Raw genomic sequence first — 24,559 nt, forward strand, 5'->3', positions numbered from 1 at the left:
AGGAAAAGAACAACAAAATTTTGCAATCTGAAAGTAGATGGATGAATAGACATTTACATAGCAGAACAGAGACACATTCTTAGCTGTCAGTGCAGAAAGTTGAGAACCGACCTGATTTACTGCAGAATCCTCAGTATATTCAGGAACTGGCAGAACTAGGTACTCATAGATCTAAGAGTGAAGCGGGGTTAGGGATGTCAGAATAAAGAGGTTTGGGAAAAAGATAAAAAATAACCTAGATTCCTTCCCCCATTCCACTTAAATGCTGTGGCTGCCCACCTCCACCCAAAGTGGCTGTCTCTCTCACTCTCCGGCATGATTCTGGCAATTTAGTATTTGGACTCTGATATCTGCCTTCCTCTATAGAAACAATTGACGGTAAAGGAGTGGGCCAAATCCATGTACACAAATGCACTAAAGCAGATATTTTACTGCTCTGAAGACTGGAAGCCAAGGAGAGTATCGATTAAGTAATATCTTAAGAACAGTGCTCAGGAAGGAAGTCGGTACCTTCTCGTGCCTCAGATCTGCAACAAGACCCTATATTCCTATTTTCAAAGTCTCACCACCAGAAAATTCTTCTTGATCTCTTATGACACCAATCTAAAGGCTAGTTTTTAATGTAAACTCAAATTTCCAGGTGTACTGGGCTGAATAGTTCCCCACCCTCCCAACCTCCCATATTCAGGTCCATCTGGAACCTGTGAATTTGGAATGGGGACTTTGCAGATGTAGTCAAGTTAAGATGAGGTCACGCTGGATTGAAGTGGGTCCCGAACGCACTATGACTCATGTCCTTAGAGGAGGAGGCAAATGTGGACACAGAGACACCGACATACAGGGAGAATACCATGTGGCACGCGAGGCAGAGATGGTAGTTCTGCTGCCACAGATAAGGACTGCCGGAAGCCACCAGAAGCTAGGAGAGCTGCATGGGACAGGTTCTCCCTCTGAATACTTAAGGAATCAATATACCGGCACCTTGACTGCAGACTGCTGGCTTCTTGACCTGTGAGAATATGACTGTTGTTTTAAGCCACCCAATTTGTAATATGTTTGGAAAGCCCTAGAAAATTAATTACACCAGGCATCTCTAAGACATATACTGACTAGTCAGGGACTGACTTTCTAGCCTGACTCAGAGAATCCGTCTCTCCCAATGCCTTGACTCTGTGATTGCCATTTGCAGCCCATATTATATCTCCAGTTTCCTGTGCTCCATTCCTTTTTGGTTTACTTCTATATTTTGGTGCAGTGTTGCCCTCTTTTACAGCCTGAATAAAAACGTCAATGGGGCCTCCAGCTATATTCAACCGACCTAGTGAAACCAGCTCCCCAAATGCCAGTCACCTAGTTCAAGTCAGCCAGGCTGAGATAGCCTAGAGAACCAGTTTTCAGGAAACAATCTTCATTCTTTTAATATTATTAAAGTAGGGCAAATATTTGAATCATGTCAACACCTTTTTTCTAAGTCAACTCAAACATGCCTAACAAAACTTACAGAGTTTCTGTGTTAGTTCAGGCCCTCCAGGAAACAGACACTAAGAACTGGATGTGCAATTCTGGGAGAAATGCCAGCGAAGGATAACGAGGAGAGGGAGCAGGAGTAAAGAAGGAGCGGGAGAGCCTCAAGCCATGATGAGGATCTGACACCTGTAATGGAAGGGATTTGGGTAGGAAAACTGTCCGGACTGCAGCGCAGCTCTGTGAAATTCTCAGCCAGGCTAATGCAGAGTGTCAGAACAAAGACCGCCCATTAGAAGAGCTCATAGTAGGCGGGGCACAGTGGCTTACACCTGTAATCCCAGCACTTTGGGAGGCAGATCACGAGGTCAGGAGATCAAGATCATCCTGGCCAACATGATGAAACCCTGTCTCTACTAAACACACACACACATACACACACACACACACACACACACACGCATTAGCTGGGCACAGTGGTGTGTGCCTGTAGGCCCAGGTACTGGGGAGGCTGAGGCAGGGGAATGGCTTGAATACCCAGGAGGTGGAGATTGCAATGAGCCGAGATCGCGCCACTGCACTCCAGCCTGGCAAGAGAGCAAGACTCTGTCTCACAAAAAAGAAAGAGTTCCATAGTAGGCAAGAATGGCCCATGTCTACTACTCCCACTGAGCTTAGTCATTGGAGAGGCTCAGGGAGTGTCACCTCAGCATGACACTGTGCTGGATTCTGAAGGTTCAGCAGCTGGAGGCTGTCTGCAAACTATACTCCTTGAATCAGGCTTTCTTAAAGGGAGCTCTAAGAGTGCATTCCTAGGGTTACTGCAATTTTCAAACATACAAGTACTGACATATGAAGACTGCTGCCATTCAGATTTATCTCTTGGTTTTCTGAACAAGAATATAAATTTGAAATAAGTGGATTTTCTTCAGTCATAACAGGTTTATCATGTCTTTGTAGGAGCCTCATTTTCTTTGAAACATAGATATGTCATAAGAGTTTCTCAGCCCTTCCCAATGTCATTTTTATTTGGCATAAGATTTAATTATTAAATATGGTCAACTCTTTACCTATTATGGTGGAGAAGTACAGTGGTATAGATTATCCTAATTATTTGTTTTTAGCTTTAGAATATATTTTTTCTATGAAGCAATTTTTTTGTGATTAAAATATACCACATAAAAGAACATTAAATTGGTAAGACTATAGGTGGCTAAAAAGAAGAAAAAATAGAATTTGCCATTTTAACCATATTTTAAGTGTACAGTTCAGTGGCTTGAAGTACATTTACATGATGCAGGCATCACCGCTGTCCATCACCAGAACATTCAGTCATCCCAAACTGAAACTCTGTGTCCATTAAACAATAATGTTTAACAGAGTGTCTCGCTCTGTCGCCCAGGCTGGAGTGAAGTGGCACAATCTCAGCTCACTGCAACCTCCACCTCCCGAGAAACCCTTCTTCACATAAAATTTATATAGCGTGATATAGGTTGAATAATGGAAATCAGTTCTTTCTTCACATATTCTCTGTGTTCTCCACATGATCTCATGATGGCAAAATATACTTTCCTGCCCCTTGACTTTGGCCTTAGCTTTTAGCTCAATGGGATTTTAGTGTCTGTGATGTGAACAGAAAACATGCTTATGAGTGTGGACTTTTTCTTTCTGGCACAGACCCTCAGAATAGAATAAGCCAAATGGACTTGTGGCCTGAAGCAGAGCCACCCTCAGGTCTGTAGACCACAGGGGGCAATAAGTGCTTATTATTGTAAGATACTGACATTTTTGTGGTTGTTTGTTAAGCAGCAATAGCTGACCAATACAGAAATTAATACCTAGAAGTGGCATTGGTTCTGGGATTGGGTGGTGGGCAGCAATGTTCTCTTCACAAAAGAGCAAGAAGTATCATGGAACAGGAAGGGCCTCTGAGAAAATAGAACCAAGAGCAATGGAGAAAAATGGACTTGAGAGCTATCCTTATGAAGCAGAATGAGTATCTAGTAAGGAACATCCTCGCCTTAGGGTAGTGGGACCTCACTATGTTCATAATAGGGATTCCCACAATACTTACCTAATGGGAAAGTTGTGGGCCAATGATTGTGATGTTCCTCCTAGTCTTTTTTTCCTTTTCTTTTCCTTTTTTTTTTGAGACAAGGTCTCACTCTGTCACACAGGCTAGAGTGCAGTGGCACAATCTCAGCTCACTGCAACCTCTGCCCCCGGTTCAAGTGATTCCCATGCCTCAGCCTCCTGAGTAGCTGGGACTACAGGTGTACACCATCATACCCAGCTAATTTTCTTTTCTTTTTTTTTTTTTTTGTAGAGATGGGGTTTTGCCATGTTGTCCAGGCTGGTCGCAAACTCCTGAACTCAAACAATCTGCCCCCCTCAGCCTCCGAAAGTGTTAAGATTACACCCAGCCCAGTCTTTACTTTTTCAAGTGGGAGTATTTATTGCAGTTATCCTGTCCCTGTTCCACCGTTGTACATTAGATGTACTAATTACCTACTGCTAATTAATTATCTATTGCTAAGTAACATCCCTAAGGTTTAGTCATTTAAAACAATAGAACACATATTTATTATCTCATGGTTTCTGTGGGAAAGAATTCCAGGCACAGCTGAACTGGATTATCTGATTCAGGGTCTGTCATAAGACTTTGTTCAAATCGTCAGCCAGGGATTGGGGTTCATCTGAAGGTTTGACTGGGGAAGGATCCACTCCCAAGCTCACTTAAATAATTGCCAGGTTTTGGTTCCTTGATGGGTGTTAGCCTCAGTGAGCCTCCTTAGCATGGCAGCTTGCTTACCACGTGAGCCTCCTTAGCATGGCAGCTTGCTTACCATGTGAGCCTCCTCAGCATAGTAGCTTGCTTTATCAGAGCCAGCAAAAGAGACAGAGTCTGCTAGCAAGATGGAAGCCACTCTTATGTAACCTATCCACAGAAGTGACATCCCTCCATGCTGCCACATTCTAGAAGCAAGTTACTCTTAGGAAGGAGGTAACACAAGTCCACAAATACCAGTAGGCAGGGACCATTGGGACTGTCTTAGAAGGTGCCTACTGTAAGTATGTAGGAGGTAGATAATTTCTATTCAGCTTATAGGACTTTGGATCTAAGTAGTAGCATTTGGACTTACAGATCACAAAGATCATAGGCTTTTGGCAGATGCCATGATTTGATGAGGTCTTGGGGTTGGGTAGAGATGTCACAAGATGGGGATGGGGGAGTTTTGCATCTGGGAGGGATATGAATAGTCGTAACCAAGGAAATAATTGTAGGCCAGGCATAGTGATTCACACCTGTAATCCCAGCACATTGGGAGGCCGAGATGGGAGGACTGCTTGAGCTCAGGAGTTCAAGACCAGCCTGGGCAACATAGAGCCTGTCTCTACAAAAAGTAAAAAAACAAGAAAAAAATTAGCCTGGCAGGGTAGCACATGCATATGGTTCCAGCTTCTCAGGAGGCTGAGGCAGGAGTATTACTTGAGCCCAGAAGGTTGAGGTTGAAGTGAGCCATGATCATACCACTGCACTCCAGCCTGGGCAACAGAGTGAGACCCTGTCTCAAGAAAAAGAAAATAATTGTGATAGATTGAATTATTTATCCCAATTCTTCATCTCACTGTAGTAATATCCTTGCTATAGTTTCATAGTAGGTAGGATATAGTAAACTTGCCACTATGGTACTCATTATTTCTATAGTTGATATAAGTAAGAGATATAAGTAAGTTCAGGAAAGGTTTGGATGAATCTCTGAATGGTAGATTCAGATTTGAGTATTAAAGGAAACCAGGGAGTTTGAAATATATCCCAAAACTTCTGAGGTCAACATTAATGGAGTACTATGAAACTTGGAAACCACAGGCTGGTTAGACCATTGGGCTGACCCAGTATTGCATTTCTTATATTCATATCATTTGGTTTTTAAAAATAAATACACATTTTAGTATGAATTCCTAGGGGAAACATGTAGTTTATTTGAAAAGACTATAACATTTTTTCATGTTTCTTTTAAACTAATTACAAAGAACTCAGAGATACTCTGAGCCAAAGGAGGTAGGAAAGGAAAATTCTACAAAAGAATGTGTCTTATTTTAAATTCTCATACCAGCACTCTACATGTGGGAGATGGAAAACAAGATTTTGAACACAGGTTCTCAGCTTCCAGGTAAGCAACTGTACAAATCCTGAAATTGTCCTGTGAACAGATGAAATCTTTAGAAACCAAAAAGTGGCTCAGATTACTACCATTTTCTTCACAAAATTGCCTCTCTGAAAAAACAATCCAACTGTTTTACCATACTCTATAAGTCTCAAATCATTATGGTTTGGGAAAAATGCACATGAGACTATGATAGCAATAATTACTTCAAATGAATGAATAAAAGAAAGCAAGTTACTGTGTTTTTTCCAGGCAACACTTAAATGCAGAATCTTTCATTTTAGATGCAGTAAATACCACAGAAGCCAGCAGATAAAGAGGATGTCCCAACTCTCAAAACCATACCAAAAGGAGTGGGAATTCCACTCAGGCAGGCAGCTGAGACAAGGATTGTGGGTCAATGCTACCATCTTTATTGGTTGGAAATAATGCTATGTCTGAGGTATGCTGCTGCACAACTGTCTTTTAGATATATTTAGCAATGCCCAATATACTAGTAAATTTTTAAAATAGAGCCACAAAATGGATGACAATTTAAGGTAATCGCCTATAATTTTGTCTACAAAAAAAAATCTGGTCCATTAGTCATTTCAATCTTTGTTAACACCTCTCTTTTTCCCACTCAGCCTCTGGTATGGGTCTTAAAAAAATTTGAAAGGACTAATGGACCAGAAAAAGTTCTGGAAAATCTATCAAGTGCGTAGTCTTATCAGCCTCCACGTAATCTAATGTACATGTCACTTGATAGGTGTGGATGCAAGAACTAGAAGAACCAGAGAAGGCATTATTCCACAAAGAGCAAGAAAGAGAGTGATGATAAAGTTGGATCCTCCGGTAAACCAGAGATAGTCTTACTGATGTGAGGCGAATTAATGTTAACATGGCTCTCTCCTAATGATTCTCTAAGATTGTCTCGGGAGGTAGGAAGTTAGTCACAGCTGTTTGCAATGTAGACTGGATGACCACTTGAGAAGAGGCTGTAAGGTTCAAGAAGACTCTGCAAAAGTTCCATGGTTATTAACGGGAAATGGGCACAGTAACTAAGAACTCTAGATAAGGAGATCAGGCTTGCTCATCCTTCCAGGACTCTTGGATATATTTTGGCTTTGTTCCTTCCCCGCTGCCCCAAGACAGAGACCACCTTCTGCTTTCATATCCAGACAGCTCCAAGTCAAGGCCCAGGAAAGTACGGCCCAGAGAAAGCAAGGTGCTCTCTCGCCCACCTCTATAACGGCCTGTTTGTCAAGTTTATTTCCTATTCCAGTGCTGTCTTCCTCCACGTGAAAGACAGAGACTCTTCACAGAAGTGTGGCCCTGTCCTGGGGCCTGAACAGGGCATGCCTGTTAGAACAAAACACTGCGGTCTTCACATCTATTAAAGAAGACAGAGACATGGGCTCATTTCCTTATACCCTCCCAATGCCATGACTCACTCATAGGGTCCTGCGTCTCTCTACCTTCCACCACAGAATCTCTGTGCAGTCAGTTTATACTTGGCATTAGTGAATGTGCCAAGTCGCCACATACCTTCTTGCTGTTTCTACTGCTGTCACCTCCCTCCTTATCATCTCTCCATCTATCTAAATTCTACACAAAATGCTTTCCCTAGAATAGACCAGATTGTGTTATAAAATCATTGTGAGAGTATATAGAAAAGATAACCTACTATTTTCTCTAATGAAACTTGGCTGATAGTTATTAGAGAGAGTTTTCTGAAGGACACCGTAAACCCCCGATTAATCAGGGAGATTTCAGTTCCTAGGGAATATGTAAAATGCCTACACAACCAAATGTTGCCTATAAAACCCTAAAATACATTACGTAGTCTCCTGGCCCCAGAACATTTCCTGCTTTTTAAAATAGAGAATACTGACAGGATTTAAAGTTTTCCTTGATGACTCAGGGCCACCATTATGAAAAACAATTTCGTAATGATGTGATTTCCCAGGAATTATTAAGGTGGGAAGAGCTGCTAGCTCCTACCCAGTGGTCCCAGACCATTTGTGCTCTTTGAATTTTTTAACTTGTTACCTATAGCCCCTTTGTTATCAGCTGATAGTTTTAACTTATGCTAATATGCTTACTTCCGGTAATTTCCTGCGTGTCTAACAGGTTGCTCTTATCTAATTGTGGGAGCTTTATGCCTATGTACAAAATGACCATCGGTAACTATCCTTCTTTAGTTCTTCGGTTTGCTTTAAATATTTTTCCATCTCTATTCTCTAAATTGTGGTCTTTATCGATGTCCTTTTCTGCTTCTAATTTATAAGGCTGTTTTACAGTCACTGGAAGAGGCTTTGAGGACAATTTTGTAGAATTGTAGAACAATGCATGAGTTTTGGGATATCTGTTTTCTATTTCACAGCCTTTGTCCCTTATTTTCAGAACCACAGCTGTGTCTCATGTCAAAGGTTGTTAATTTTATTTCATTCTATTTATTTAAAATTAAAGGTTTTAGAAAAGAAGATAAAACTGCCGGGCATGGTGGCTCATGCCTATAATCCAAGCACTTTGGAGGCCAAGGTGGGCGGATCACCTGAGGTTGGGAGTTCAAGACCAGCCTGACCAACAAGGTGGAACCCCGTCTTTGTTTTAAGAAAAAGCCTTTTTTTTTTTTTTTTTTTTAAAGTAAGTAATATCTTTTTTAATAAAAAAAAAAAAAAATAAAACAAGAAAATTGATATTTTTAAAGCAACTTTAAAGAGTGTCCTGATACAATCTCCTAGACCTTAAGTATCTAAGTAAATAAATAGGCAAATGCATATGAATTAATCAATTATATCCGCTTTGAAACCAATTCACATACTTTGTAGATTAATCTCTTAGGGAGTCATTGTATATGTTCTTAGTAAACTGTCAACGATGGGGATTGAGTTTTACTCGTTTTTGTATCTTCTTTTGTGCCAGCACACTATCAAAAACATAGAGAATACTCATCAATATTTGTTGAATGTATTTAGTTGATTCAGTGGCTATCATTTTACAAGATCTTCTGTTAACAGAGAAGGAGAAAATGTTCTGCAAACTCTGATCCCCAAGGAAGGAAGCAGACATTTTTAGCAACGAGATTAGTACAAATAATCTCCTGGATTTCCTTCCCTTTCACGCCTCCTTTTCCACACCCCCTTCACCTCACCCCTCATCTCTGCCATCCCACAACCCCGCAAGCTTTCTGCCTAAGCGATGTTTCACTACGTTTTGTTTTAGAGGCTTAACAGAAATGAAAAGATCATGCTATGTGAAAAGGTTTTACACGTCCAGATTTCAAGTTTTCACCTGAGTCTAGTGAAGTTTCTAGAAAAGAGCTGGTAATTTTCTAGAAAAGAGCCAGTTGCTGGGCCCATGTCTCCATGACTAGCATTTTGCTGGCCTATGGGGCAGGGACAGGGGAAGTGACTGTGTATGACTTTAAAGGATGTCTCATTATTTCATGTTAACTGGGCTCTCTTCTCTGTTGGCACAAACCTTGGAGTGTTCACCATACTCATTGCAAGCAGAGAAGAATCCCTTGAGTCTAAAGGCTGTGGAAAGTTTGAGGAAACTGAAGAGGGGAGGGCCCAGAGTTCTATTCTCATTTTGAGGATTCTGGTTGTTTCATGAATTAATGTGCATTGTGTTCCTGCTCCTGAGTACTTTTCCTTCCATCACTTCTAGATATTGTTTACCCAAGTGTTGACAGGCAGCTTTTTTCTCAAGGGTACTGGAAAGATGGTTACATTGAAGCTAAGCATTTGGCTGTCTGTTCAGTACCACAAAAAGCACACGAGGAATGCCTCTTAATCAAATTTGTCCTCACAAAGAGATAATCTCTGCTCCTTGGTTTGAGAACCACTCATATGCCCCATTGTCATAGCAAATGATGGCTTGTTAAACTTTTCTCTGTGTATATATACAAAACAGTGTCACTCAAACACAGTAAGTATCACACTGTCCACACAGTAAAACCTTCATTAGTTCCATCTGTGTTTCTTCTAGCCTAAGTGCCACAGATTAAACTGTAATATGACTGGTGAAGTCATTCTACTATTTACCTAAAGAAGAAAACACAAGCAATGCAAGCTATGAAAGAAACTCAGCTAGACTAGAGTTCTACCGTGGGTCAGGCTTCTTATACATACTCTTGTGGGGAAGTTGTAGGGAGTTACTCATTTACTTACCTACTAGTACTTCAGAACAGAGGGGCAGGATTGTTCTGTGCCGTGTTAATTCCAAGTTGTAGTTAAAATGAAACAGCAACAACAATAGAAGCATTTTTGAGAGCACATGTACAGTTTATTGGCACTGATGATAAAAGATGTTTGCTGCATCCTACTCATTTTTCTGGCCTCAGCTTCCGCTTTATGAGCCTGATTCCCCAGGAGGTAGATTGAGTGACCCACAGCACAACCTGTTCTTGTGAACTTGAAAGTGGCTTTAAGTATAAGGGTCATAACTTCTGGATGGGTATTCTGGCCCCATCAAATTTATAATTTTTTTCCCCAGTAGGAATAGTGTTCAAAAATAATTTTGTTTTTGGCAAAGGCAGTTATCTCCTCTCTTGATTTAAACCTATTACCCTTATTAGAGTGATACAGAAAGTAGAAAAGCATGCAATTCTCTACCTTAGGTTTATTAACTCTATGTCTCTGATATTTACTGGTTAATTCTTTAGTATTGATGACCTCTGGTGAATAATTTATCAGTAACCTTTCAAAAATTATCTTCTAAAAGGTACCGAAAAGTATTATCCATTTTTTAAAATGTTATTTTCTCACAGTACTTTTAGGGTGTTTTGGTGTATAAAAACCAGGAAAAAATATATAAATGCTATTTTTATATCTTAGAGTGGGTACCTCTTAAATAATGAGTAAATGACTGGTAAGATAATTTTTATCCCCCTTCATATAGTCTACTTTTAAATTAATTTTATTTAGTGACTTAAAATCTTAACTTATTTACAATTTATGTCCTAATTTCAGTATAAAATGAAGCAGCTTGTAAAATTACTACCTTGGATTAAATAAATGCTGGGTCAAAGTTTTATTTATTCACTAGAAATCCTTCTACCTGGCTCCTTTGGGACTCTAGTAATCTGGATATATAAGCACCCAAATATTCCAGAACACCTGTCTCTAGCTGATCTGCTGTTATTATGGCCTCACAGTGTGTAGCCTATACCTGGAAATGCAGCTTCCAGTTGACTTCTGTCTCCCCATCTCTCTTATCCCACTTCCTGCCTCCATGTCTTTCAAGCCCCAGTGTAGATAAACAAGATTTCCTGATAGATAGGAATCTTTAATGGGCATTTCCATCATAGTCGTCTTTAAAGGAAAGAAGTAGAATACACAGCAAACAGTGATTTTCTAAGCAGGCATTATATTTTCAACTTTTCTTATAAATTGGACTTCTTTTCAGTTTTTCCTGGTCTTCTCATTTGATTTGGTGCATGTTTTAATATTCTCAAAATAGCTTGTCTTGAAATCTTGCTGTCAGTTTTGTATAGCACCCAGAAGGAGAATGGTACCTTTCTGAAATGCCAAATAACTTGGTGTTATATTGTCACAAACAGAACATTTATTGGGAGAAAAGTATTACCACAGTTAAATACTCTCCAGATGCCTGCTTTGCCACCAGGGTATAAACAGATAGTTTCCAATCTGTATTTACTTCTGCAAACTGCAAGCAGTAAGAAATATTATATAAGCAAGAATTTAAAAATCCTCACTTTTTTTTTTTTTTTTTTTTTTTTTTTTTTTTTTTTTTTGAGACGGAGTTTCACTCATGCTACCCAGGCTGGAGTGCAATGGCGCAATCTCGGCTCACTGCAACCTCCGCTCCCGGGTTCAGGCAACTCTCCTGCCCCAGCCTCCTGAGTCGCTGGGATTACAGGCACGCGCCACCATGCCCAGCTAATTTTTTGTATTTTTAGTAGAGACGGGGTTTCACCATGTTGACCAGGATGGTCTTGATCTCTTGACCTTGTGATCCACCCGCCTCGGCCTCCCAAAGTGCTGGGATTACAGGCGTGAGCCACCGTGCCCGGCAGATCCTCACTTTTAACTGTGGACGACCAGTATTTTTGCCCTGTTTAGAGTGACTAAGAGGGATGACAACCTGGTCTGTCACCCCTGGAAACTCTGTTGATTGGCTGGACGGCCTGGAAGTTTGCCCAGACTGCTTTGTGGAACTTGCCATCCCTGGACATATGCCTTGTTCCCCAGAGGCTTAGAGAAAAAAATGAAAAATAAGAAACAAATGGAAAAGCTTAAACATTTCAATTAGCAGAATCCACTATGGGCATCATCTCTGATCATGTCTAGATTCTATCAATCCTTTGAACAAGAGCATCCCACTTGAACCTTCCAGGGGCTTCTTGAAAGTCAATGTGGGCATAACATTCCAGTGGGCACTCTTCTCCTCTCAGGACCAGGACAGGCGTGAACACAACTAGCACAGCACCTGACCTCATAGAACTTATAGTTCAGTGGGAAAACATATTATACACCCTCAAAAGGAAATAGGTATGTATAAATGCAGTAAGTTTCCGAAAGAAATTGTTCTGTCTGCATGAGAATATGACTGAGTTACTTGGTTTAGATTGGAGGATTCAGGGAAAGCCTTTGCAAAGAGGTGTTTGGCAAATTGGGGAGGGGTAGGGAGAGGGGGTAGCATCTAGACAGAGGGCTTGTCAGACGTGAAGACCCAAAGGTGTGTGAGAGCGTGTCCAGTTAAAGGGACCGGGGAAAAAAATAAGCAGAAAAACATCAATGTGCAGAATCGTCAGGATTATCATGCAACTAATATTTTTTTCAGAAGGTCAACAATGATGATGTTTACAGATTTGACAACTTTGAAACCACATCTTTGAAGATAATGAACAAATTTTAAATTTAACAATTAATGCAACAAAATTATCACTTGGTTAGAGATTATCTAAAAATATTTCCGGCTGGGCACGGTAGCTCATGCCTGTAATCCCAGCACTTGGGAGGCCAAAGTGGGCAGATCACCTGAGGTCAGGAGTTTGAGACCAGCCTGGCCAACATGTGAAACCCCATCTCTATTAAAAAGAATAAAAATTAGCCAGACGTGATGGTATGTAGCTGTCATCCCAGCTACTCAGGAGGCTGAAGCAGGAGAATCGCTTGAACCCAGGAGACAGAAGCTGCAGGGAGCCAAGATTATGCCACGCCAGCCTGGGTGACACAGCAAGATTCCCTCTCAAGAAAAAATAAAAATATTTCTGTGGGTTGTATCAATCAGGCATTGAGTTCAACTGCATGTAACAGAAAACCCAACAACAGTGGGTCATGCCACAGAGGGGCTTCTTTATTTCACACCACTATGAACTAACCAGTGGCTGGTTGTTTAGTGGCTCAAGATCCCTTTGACTCTCTGGACCTTTTAGGTGAGTGTAGCAAAAAGCATTTCCACCCATAGAATAGGCTCAAAAACCCTGGGTTGCAAAAACACCTAATTGCCCATCTAATATCCAACCTCCCCTTTTCCCTTATTTATAGAACCCAATTTTGATAATCAGCTTTAAAAAAAAAACTCCCCACAGGGACTCGTGCCTGTAATCTCAGAGCTTTGGGAGGCCAAGACCAGAGGATCACTTGAGCCCGGGAGTTGGAGGTTGCAGTGAGCTGTGTTGGCACTGCTGTGCTCCAGCATGGGTAACAGAACAAAACTCTGTCTCTAAAACTGCACTCCTGCATGGGCAACAGAATGAAACCCTGTCTCTAAAATTTATTTATGCATGTATGTATGTATTTATTTATTTATTTTTGAGACAGTGTCTTAATCTGTTGCCTAGGCCGAAGTGCAGTGGTGGCATCTTGGCTCACTGCAACCTTTGCCTCCTGGGTTCAAGTGATCCTCCTGCCTCAGCCTCCCAAGTAGCTGGGATTACAGGTGTGTACCACCTCGCTTGGCTAATTTTTGTGTTTTTTAGTAGAGAAGGGCTTTTGCCATGTTGGACAGGCTGGTCTTCAACTCCTGGCCTCAAGTAATCTACCCTCCTTGACCTCACAAAGTGCTGGGATTATAGGCATGAGCCACTGTGCCTAACTTGTTTCTAATTTTTTTTTAATTTTAATAACAAATAAATTTTAACAATATCCCCATCTTCTCTGATAACCTGGAATGGCCATGTGACACTGTTCTGGCCAATAAAATATATGAGAAGTCTGCTGGCTGGCAAGTTCTAGGGTTTTCTGTTCTGACATACACATTACTCCTATGTTTTGTGTCCTGCCCTTGCCTGGAAAGTTGAGGACAGTGACTGGAGCCAGAGTAGCCATGCTGCAGTAAAGACTTTGAGGCATGTGTTCATCATCCTCTAAGGCTCCGAAAGTCTAGAGGAGTCAGTTGCATTGTTAACTGGACTCAAATCAAAATGAATCTTGTCCTTGTGAGGAACAGGTTCCAATTACATTCAAGTCGTGGAAGTTGTATGATTCAAAATAGAGTCACCTATGTCAAACTGTGGCCATTGGGGTCAGAGAAGGCCATGAAGGGAGGGCTCTCACATATGATTTGTCTGACTACAGGAGCTATCACAAGAAATTTTTTTCAAACTGCAGCTAGCAGCACAAGGAGAGAGAGCCACTTATATAAGAACATTTGCCTGTTTTAAAAATTGTCTCACAAGCCCAATCAAAAAACGATAAGGATGGCACGTACCTGTAAACCCAGCACTTTGGGAGGCTGAGGCGGGCAGATCACCTGAGGTCAGGAGTTCGAGACCAGCCTGGCCAACATGGCGAAACCCTGCCTCTAATAAAAATACACACACACACAAATTAGCTGGGCATGGTGGCATATGCTTGTAATCCTAGCTATTTGGGAGGCTGATGCAGGAGAATTGCTTGAACCTGGGAGGCGGAGGTTACAGTGAGCTGAGATCATGCCACTGCACTCCAGCCTGGTGAAAGAGTGAGACTCTGTCTCAATAAAAAAAAACAAAAAAACAAAGGAAAACTTACATGCACCTAACTACAACTCCAAGGTTACAAGTCCTACCTAGCAACTACTGACATTCACCAATCAGAACCCACCAGCTCTTGTAAGACACCGCTAGTGCCAATAAGCTTTCTTTCAAAACAACTTGTGTAAACCTCCTCTTTCCCCCATGAATCCTAATCGGTTCCTTTGTTTTCTGGACATATCAGAAGCCACCCTGATCTGTATGTATGTATGTCCCGGACTGCAGTCCTACTTCTTGCCTATTATTCCCAAATAAAACTTGTATACTTAGAGATTCATTTTCCATATTTTTCCTGTTGACAATGTTTTACACAGGTTTGTTTGCTTTAGGGTAATGTTCTGTTTCATAAAGCTGGAGCATCTGACCCGTTCTTTTCCCCTGTTGAAAGGCAGACAGTCATGTGTTAGCTTCTGCAGCCTGCCTTCTGTAGCTTTGGAGTAAAAGAAAACCAAGAAATAAACTTCCTAAATGATTTAAACAATCCAAGATGTAGGCCATTTTCAGGTCATTTATTGTACTTGTCATTTTAGAATTTGAGATCAGCTTTGTGCCTCAGTATTTTCTGAGATCTTTGTTTAATTGCATATCCTGGGTTCAGCTTGAGGAGCCAAGGAAATGGTTGGGTCTGAGTGGTGAGAAGCATGAAAAGCGCCTAGCTGGAACAGGCATCTGGAATACCATGACTCACATCCTTTACGTTTTTTTAAAATTTTTTGAGACTAAGTCTGGCTGTATTACCTGATGTAGACTGTGGTGGTGCGATCTCGGCTCACTGCAACCTCCACCTCCCAGGCTCAAGCCATCCTCCTACCTCAGCCTCCCAAGTAGCTAGGACTATAGGTGCATACCACCATGCCCAGCTGTATTTTTTGTAGAGATGGGGTTTTGCCATGTTGCCCAGGCTGGTCTCAAACTTGTGAGATCAAGCCATCTGCCCGCCTCGGCCTCCCAAAAGTGCTGTGATTACAGATGTAAGCCACCACACGCAGCATGACTCACATCTTTGTGTCCTCATATATCATTTCAGCCACGTCAGGGTTGACAGTTCTGTGTCGGTTTTGGTGTATTTTGTGCTATGACCCCTGTACACATACCCTATGTGGTGGCCAGCCCACATGATGATTCCGATTGTCTGCACTTCCTGCCATTCCCATTCTTGTGTAGTCCCTTCCCACATTTCACTGGGGTGGGTCTATAAGTCCAATAGCATAAATACTATCGGTGAGGTCAAAAAAGACATGTGGCTTCTGCCGTGTTCTCTCTTGGATCATTGGTTCTTTAAGAAGCTAGCTGCCACACAGTAAGAACACTCAAACGACTCTATGGAGAGGCCTTTGTGACAGTAAATAAGGCCTATTGCCAACAGCCAGCGAGGAAGCTGCCACATGTGGGCTCTCTTAGAAGCAGATCCCCCAGCCACAGTCATGCCCTCAGGTGATGGAATCTTGGGTTGATGTCCTGACTGCAACATCACGAGGGACCCTGATACAGAGTTTCTCAGCTGCTCCGGCATCCAGGCTCACAGAAATTGTGGAGGAATTATTGTGATTTTAAGCCACTAAATTCTGGGGTGATTTCTTTTTTTCCTGCAGCAATGGATAACTAATACATCATGTATTTTTGTTTTCTATACTGGGTCACCACAGATACTAGGAGGGTTTGGCTTTGCCAAAGCATATGCATAGATCCGAAAATTAATACTCCTGGGAATAATCTTTGACCCACGGGAAGGGAACTGATGACTCCATGGACCTGCTTCCTATCTTTCAAGAGAACAATTCTGGAAGACATTAAATGGGCTTCTCAGGTGGTCCCGGTGGAATCAAGCCCTTGTTTCCTGCAGTAGTGCATTTCCCTGCCTTGCCATCTCACTCTCCCTGCTCTCCCTCTGTCCTATGTCCTAGGACCACCTCCAAAATTATGTATCTGTACACAAGTGCTGGCATCAGGCTCTTCCTTCAGAGAAAACCAAGCTAAGACAATAAGAATGTGACAAAATGCCTGCAAGAAGGAAGAAAGGAGAACTTGAATATTGGACATAATGGATGAAAGCAGCAAGCTGAGCCGAGCTTAAGTGAAATATACAAATAAGAAGATCATTTTATTGGAGGACTTCTTTAGCAGTGTGATGATAAATTATTTTTTCTTTTCCTTCTCTTTTAAATAAAATGTGAGTGTTTTACATGGTGTCAGCTTTGAAAATTTCCTAATTAGGCGTTTACATGCCAGGACCCTTTCTCCTGCTATTAATAAGGAATAAAATAGCTTCTGAGAAAAAAGGTAAATTGTGCATATACTACTCCTCCATTCTCAAAAAAAAAAAAAAAAAAAAAAAAAAGCTCATTCTCCATTATTGCCAAGTTCAGGCACAGTTGAGAAGTTGTCGAGGGCTTTGGTGTCCCCAAATAGAGTGTCCCTACCTGCCAGCCTGCCAGCTGGTCTGCTAGAATAGTGAGGGCTCACTGGAGGAACAGTTTCTTAAGGAGAAGGAATTAAAACTAGTCTCATATAAGGAATGTTTTAGGAGGAACAGTGGAAAGAGTCATTTCAATTTCACACCAGCCATGGAGCTCCAGGAGAGTGAGAGACCTAGGCAGCTCTTTTAACAGGTATTTTGGGGTTTTTGGGGGTCTCTTATTGATGAAAGGAATTGTCATTATACACTAGATTTTCTTTTTCTTAATTCAAATATTTACCTTGCATTAGCCTAATTATATTAACCATTTGAAATCTGAAGTCTTAAGGTGATGCCACCTTAAAGTCAGGTGACATCAAAAATTAAGGGAGGTATAATGGCTGTTTCCTTTGGCTATGATGCCATTCTTGACCTGCCTGAGATGGTTGACAAGGGGAAGGTGGAAAGATTCAGTCCAAGTCCAAGTTCAAGTTCATTTCCCACAGACTGAAACCCAGGCTTACATAGCATCCAGTTACTTTTTGTAGCCTCCAGACGCCCTGACAAGTTCAAATTCAGAGATGTGGTGAAAATAAAAATCTATTCTGGTCATGGGCACTATTTTACAATAAATCTGGGCTTCAACATGAGAAGTATAAATGAGGGAAAATCAAGTGGGAACTGGACAGAAATCTGAAACACAACAGAGGGTAGTAGACATTGGAATCACAGGAGCTGAAAACCTAGTGAAAGGCTATAGGTCGTTCATTCAACATTTTGAATACCTACTCTGTGCCTTGTTCTGCACTGCATGTATGAAGATGACAGCACAGACCCTATCCTTAAGGAGCTCTACCCACTGAGAAATGTGACTTTGGTTTTTCAATGAGATTTTTAGCCAGTGTGATTTTTGACATTTTTGCCGTGGGATATTTGCAGGCAAAGACCCTCCTTAAAGTCAGAGATTGATGTAATCATGACTGTGATAATGAACCCTAGTCCAACCTCTTCTTTTCTTCTAAAATAACTTTCAAGATAATGCAATGGAAAGTTTTTTTGGAAAATTCCTGTCAAATGCCAAGTATCTGGCAAGCTAAGTGCATCTAATAAGAACTCAAGGTCCTTGTTATAGTTTGGATATTTGTTCCCTCCAAAACTCATCTTAAAATGTGATCCCCAATGTTAGAGGTAAGGTTTGGTAGGAAGTGTTTGGGTCACACATTACCATGGGGAAGTCACCAGGCTTCATGGGGAAGCTTGGTGACTTCCCCATGGTAATGAGTGACTTCTTGCTCTATTAGTTCACACAAGAGCTGGTTGTTTAGAAGAGCCTGGCAGTTCTCTGGCTTTCTCTTCGCCACATGACACACCTGTTCCACCTTCACCTTCTGCCATGAGTAAAAGCTTCCTGAGGCCTCACTAGAAGCAGATGCTGATGCCATGCTTCGTGTACAGCCTGCAGAATCATGAGTGAAAATAAATCTCTTTTCTTTTTCAATTACCCAGCCTTAGGTATTCTTTTTTTTTTTTTTTTTTTTTTTTTTTTTTGAGACAGAGTCTCAGCTTCCTGAGTAGCTGGGACTACAGGTGTGTGCCGCCGTGCCCAGCTAATTTTTGTATTTTTTAGGAGAGAGAGGGTTTCACCATGTTGGCCAGGGTGGTCTCAATCTTTTGACCTCGCGATCCACCCACCTCAGCATCCCAAAGTGCTGGGATTACAGGTATGAGCCACCGCACCTGGCCTTAGGTATTCTTTGATAGCAATGCAGAAAACTGACGAATACAGTCCCTGATTCCAACTCAGTTCTTTTCCCTCAAGACACCGAAGCCTACTTTCCTGGGACTTGCTCTCTTTTCCACATCACACAGTCCTTTCCTCACGACCCCCACCTTTCCTTGTTCGGGCTGAGGGTAGGGGTGAGAGGGCTGTACTGGAGCTTGCCTGTGAACTGAGCCCCATTGAGAGCTGATCCTTTTGACCAAAGTATCAAAGCAATCCAGCTGTGGATTAAGAAACAGAAGGCTGTGCAGCTTTGGTTTAAGAGTCAGGACATAGAGCTCTTTGAAGAGCTTGAGCTCTTGGAGGAAAAAAAAATTGTGTGAAGCAAGTTCCAAAATGTACATACACTGCATTTTGATAAAGGAAGCAGTGATATAAAGTACAGCAACAGATTCTTTAGCAAATATAAGGTGGCATATTTCTCTTAAGGAGTGTTGTCTTCTTCAGCGCAAGTCACCATGGTAGACAAAACACTTTTTTCTACTCTGCTGTTCAAAGCAATTTCCTTTTGGAATTGCCTTTAAAGTTGGCACGGTATTCTTTTGCATATCTCAGGAGAAGGCACTTCATCTTTTGAGAGAGGAATTAATTTTTTGTTAAAGAGTCAAAAGCCATTTAAAGCCCAATATGATGAAAAAAGCTAGTGATCAAGCTGAAAGGGGTTTGTGACTGTAAAGTAATGAGGCTGATGTTGGTGCATGGGCTTATACTGTTTCTGAGGCAATTTCAACAAATGCACCCAAAATGCTTTTTGTACTAAGTTGTATTGCTTTGCTAGGGCTGCCATAACAAAGTGCCGCAAACTGGTTGGCTTAAACAACAGAAATTTATTATCTCACAGTATTGGGGGCATAAAGTCCAAGATCAAGGTATCAGCAAGTTTAGTGTCTCTGGAAGCCTCTCTCCTTGGCTTGCAGATGGCCACCTTCCCACTGTGTCTTCACATGGTTTTTTCTCTGTGCGCACCCCTGGTGTCTCTCTGTGTGTCCAAATTTCCTCCTCTTCCTTTTAAAAAAAAATATATATATATATATTTTTTTTTTTGGAGATGGAGTCTTGCTCTGTCGCCCAGGCTATAGTACAGTGGCGCCATCTCAACTCACTGAAACCTCTGCCTCCTGGGTTCAAGCGATTCTCCTGCCTCAGCTTCCCAAGTAGCTGGAATTACAGGCACAAGCTGGCACACCTGGCTAATTTTTGTTTTTTGTTTTTTAGTAGAGACAGGATATCACTGTGTTGCCCAGGTTGGCTTCAAGCTCCTGAGCTCAGGCAGTCCGCCCACCTTGGCCTCCCAAAGTGCTAGGATTACAGGCATGAGCCACCATGCCCGGCCCCCAAATTTCCTCTTCTTATAAGGACTCTAGTCACATTGTATTATGACCCACCTAAAGGCCTCATTTTAATTTAATCACTTCTTTAAAGGCCACCATATCCAAATACAGTCACATTCTAAGTTACTGGGGGTTAGGAATTCAACATATGAATTTTAGGGGAACACAATTTCCCTAAAGAGCCCATGACACAAATCATCACTGAGTAAGTATAACTTCTGAAGTGCTCTATTCTGAAGGACAGTATCATTTTTATGTGTAAGTACTGGTGTGCTTTTCAAAGAGTAATTACTTCCATCGATGGATAAATAGATAAACAAAATGTGTATATACATACAATGGAATATGATGCAACATTTAAAAGGAAAGAAATTTTGACATGTTATAACATGGGTGAACCTTGAAAACATTATGTCAAGTGAAATAAGCCAGACACAGAAGGATACCTGTTGTATGATTCCACTTATATAAGGTATACAGAATAGTCAACCACATACAGAAAGAAAGTGGAACAGTGATTCCCAAAGGCTAAGGATAGGGATAGGGAGTTACTATTTAATGGGTAGAGTTTCTGTATGGTAGGATGAAACAGTCTCGTGATAGATGGTGGTAATGGCTGTACAACAGTGTAATATGCTTCATGCCACTGAACCGTACACTTAAAATCATTAAAATCGTAAATGTTATAATGTTATGTCTATTTTACCAAAATAAAAAAATTAAGGGGCTGGGTGTGGTGGCCCACACCTGTAATCCCAGCACTCTGGGAGGCTGAGGCAGGCGGATCACAAGGTCAAGAGATTGAGACCACCACAGTCAACATGGTGAAACCCCCTCTCTACTAAAAATACAAAAATTAGCTGGGCGTGGTGGCGTGCGCCTGTAGTCCCAGCTACTTGGGAGGCTGAGGCAGGAGAATCACTTGAACCAGGGAGGCGGAGGTTGCAGTGAGCCGAGATCACGCCACTGCACTCCAGCCTGGGGACAGAGTAAGACTCTGTCTCAAAAAAAAAAAAAAAAAAAAAAAAAAAATATAAAAAAAAAAAAAAAAAAAAAAAAAAAAATTAAGTAATTACTTGGTAGCGTTTGGTCAATAAATAAAGCCTAAATTTTCCAACAGATATGGTTACTATGCCCTATTGAATTACTATGGCCTGTTTCTACTGAAACAAAAGATAAATGTATATAGATAGCCCAGGAACCCAGGGGTATGGGTAACCCAGGAAAGTTGAATTGTTATAATCTAGGATGCAGTGTCTTAATTATTCCTGAGCAATAGTTGTCTCAGTCACATATAATAACAGTAGTTTAGTCACCTTAATTTTTGACTTAATAGTGTGGTGATGGTCCACATGAGCTTTCTTACCAAGAATGGGCCATGTCTGCAGGTCAGGGTAGGAGGTGGCTGCCCATGCCTAGGACCTAATCTATTTAAACCATAAAACAAATTAAGTCTGATTCCTGATTTCCTTTCTGTGCCGCTTCTCTATCTGCTGAAATCCTATTTCCTCTTCCCACTGAGCACCAAGTGCCTTCAATACTGAAGTTTTGAAGCTCTAATCCTCTTGCCATCAATTCCCCATCCCAGCCCCAGGCCCATCATCCAGGAGGCCAGGCACAATCAATTGGAATTATCCCTACTTTCACCTCTTGCTCCATCCCATCAAACGTTCCAGTGATCTAATAATAGGCTTTCAGAAAGGGTGTGGATCATGAAAAGAAATATATTTACTATAAAACATTTAGTGAGTTGCAAAAGAATAAACTGTGGAAAAATGTATTGATTCCATCTCTCACTTAAGAGGAAAACAAATTCATACTAAGATGTAAATGACTGAAGGATTTCCTGATAGGTGGCAATTCTTTAGGCCAGTACTATGGCTGTCAATTCTTGTTGTGCTTGGCCACTGTGAGTAAAGTGCATCATTTTTCTTTTGCGAGATTGAAGTGTGAGAGGAATTTTATTAGAACTTGGCAGTCCCCATTCCTAGCTCTTTACCACAATCAACCAACCCTACACAGATGTCACTAGAAAGCTACATTGCTTCTGTTAGCCATATGCTTGGCCAAGATAAGCCTTCTCAATAGGATTATTCCTTTTTCATATATGCAGAAACATAATCGGGTTCCTGATTGATCTGGCTTCCCTGGACTTGCTTTTGAAATAAATGAAAAACCATACCAAAATGGCATTCCACTGATGTTAGCTTGGACCAAAGTTGCTCTATTAAATAAATAATTCTAACCCTGTAAAATAAAATGTATAAGTTGCTTCCAGTTACAAGGGAATCTTTCTCAAATATAATTCTCTATAAAATTCTCTTTGATTTTCCTGAAAGAAGTCTAGTTTTTGAAGTGTCACAAGGCATTGTGATACAATTCCATCTTGAAGATGGTCTCATGGCATTAGACCCTGAAGATGCCAGCAAGTTTCACTTTATAGTATATGCAAAAGAACAAATATCAAGCCAAGCATTCTAAATTGTAAAATTATTCTTAGGGCAGCAAGGAGGGCATCACTTTGGTTCTCCCATAGTCCATTTCCATTCATATCAATGCATTAACCAATATCTGATTGTTGCTGTTGAAGCTATCACATCTTTGAATTCTGGAGCCATGTTGAATTTTTAGCATTTCACCTATCAGGAGTTTCACATTAAGTACAAGGAGTGAAGAATGACAGTGGGGGTATCGCCATTGTGAGCATTTGACTTTTTCTGACGCTGGTTAAAATATCAAGCCTGTGCGGAAATCCCTCAAAGGCAAAAGCTAATACTGGGTCCCTCCAGTGAGAATGAGAATGTCGCTTCTGCAAACTGTTTCTAAACTAGTATCTAACAAAAGGTAGAATGCCTTCTCAGGCCCCTTTGCCCTTCTGCCTTTCTGCTACTTCTTACCACACCATATTGATCCAACTCTGCCTAGCCCGAAACTGAGGAGCTCTTTCAAGCATGGAGTCAGACACATCTGCCACGTATGAACTGTGAGGTTTGGGCAGATTTCTGAATCTCCCTAAGCTTGTTTAATCACCCTTAAAAGACACCGTTGTGAAAAGTAAACAAGATAATAATAAAATCCCATGGAAAGTGCCAAGTGCTGTTACCTGGTGCTTGTTATCAGGTAGCACAGACGGTCTTCCGAGGCCCACACTTGGGAGCTGAGCTGAGAGTCACCCACGTCTACACGCTGCGGGCTCCTAGGCCATCACGCAGGTCAGGAAGCGAGCACTCAGCAATTAACTGACCCGATTAGGGAGGAGTGAATGATGCCGAGAGCGGCAAGGGCCTTCAGGTCTTTCTCAAGAGCTCAGGCTCCCTCTCTGAAGGAGAATAAAGGCCATCAGTTTTCAGGGATTCTTCAGAGATAAACTGGGAAGTGTTTGGCAATTTACTCATCCGTAAGCTGGGAATAGTCCAGACCAGAGCAGAATTGGGTTGATCCTAATGCTCCTGCTCAGATGGCTTCAGATGAGAGAACTTTAGAGGAAGGGGTTGCTAGCTGATTGAATGGGGAAGCAGAGGGACTCCCCTTGGATCTGCACATTAAATAAAAGGGAGAATCTAATGATTAACAAGAGAAATTTTTAAGTTGTTTTGGAGGTCTGATCTGGACGACTGTTTTGGGTTCTGCTCCACGGTTTCAGCTTCACCTCTGGGTTTCAGGGACATTGAACCGAATCAGGAGACCGCAGGAGCCTCTGGTGTGGGGCAGGGGTCCTCGGGGCGCCCCGGGAGGGGACGGGAGGTCGCCAGCCGCAGGCAGGCCGCGAAGGGCCTGGGGCTGTGAAAGAGCAGCGGCTGCCGGCCGGCCCCGCGCCCCGGCTTGCGGCCGCCGCCGCCCCACACACGCGGGATCACAGGGGAGCTGACGTTTCATTTACCGACTGAGCGACTCTGAAAAAGGCCCCTGTGCCCAATTACCGCGGCGCGCCGTCTGCTCGGGGCGGGCTGAGCCGGGAGGCGCGGGCGCCCAGCGCCGGGGTGGAGCGAGGGGGTGGCCTTCGAGGGAGCTGCGGCGAGCGGGATTCCTGTGTGAAAAACCAGCCGCCACCAAGCCCGCGGCGTCACCTCCTCACCCCGGGCGGCCTGGGAAAGCGGCGGCCGCGCGGGGCCCGCCCTCCGCACGCCCCCGAGGCCGAGCAGCCAAAGGGCGCTGGTCTTCCCGGGCCAGAGGTTCAAGCGTCCGTCATTTCTCAGGACCTTTTCCTGTCTTATTTTCTTTTTCTTTGTTTCTTTCCTTTCAATTTTTTTTTTCAAGGAATGTGCTGGTGGTATTTGAGAGTTAAAAAAAAAAAAAAAATTAACAAATGAGGCTTGGTTTTCTCTCTCGCCGGTCCGGGACTCTCCACCAAGCGGTCCCCAGCGGCGGCGCCGCCCCGTTGGCAGCCTCCCAGGGGGGCCCCGGGCCGCCCCCTCCGCCTGTGGCCAGAGTGCACCTTCTCCAGCTTTGTAA

At 42.2% G+C, this 24,559-nt stretch overlaps 1 long non-coding RNA gene across 2 annotated transcripts; it reads right to left on the bottom strand.

The window, feature by feature from the left end:
- Positions 1–19,741: 19,741 nt before the first annotated feature.
- Positions 19,742–23,977, bottom strand: LOC108299524. 2 transcript variants are annotated; one of them, XR_001823004.2, is made up of 3 exons: positions 23,757–23,977; positions 23,211–23,426; positions 19,742–19,777 (listed from the first exon to the last, which is right to left on the bottom strand). It is a non-coding gene; the product is annotated as an uncharacterized LOC108299524 (long non-coding RNA). The 2 variants fall into 2 exon arrangements; XR_001823003.2 differs by lacking the exon at positions 19,742–19,777 and having other exon boundaries at positions 21,814–23,426.
- Positions 23,978–24,559: the final 582 nt, after the last annotated feature.

Source organism: Cebus imitator, unplaced genomic scaffold (genome assembly GCF_001604975.1).
Source record: "Cebus imitator isolate Cc_AM_T3 unplaced genomic scaffold, Cebus_imitator-1.0 Scaffold22, whole genome shotgun sequence".
NCBI classification, from domain to species: Eukaryota; Metazoa; Chordata; class Mammalia; order Primates; family Cebidae; genus Cebus; species Cebus imitator.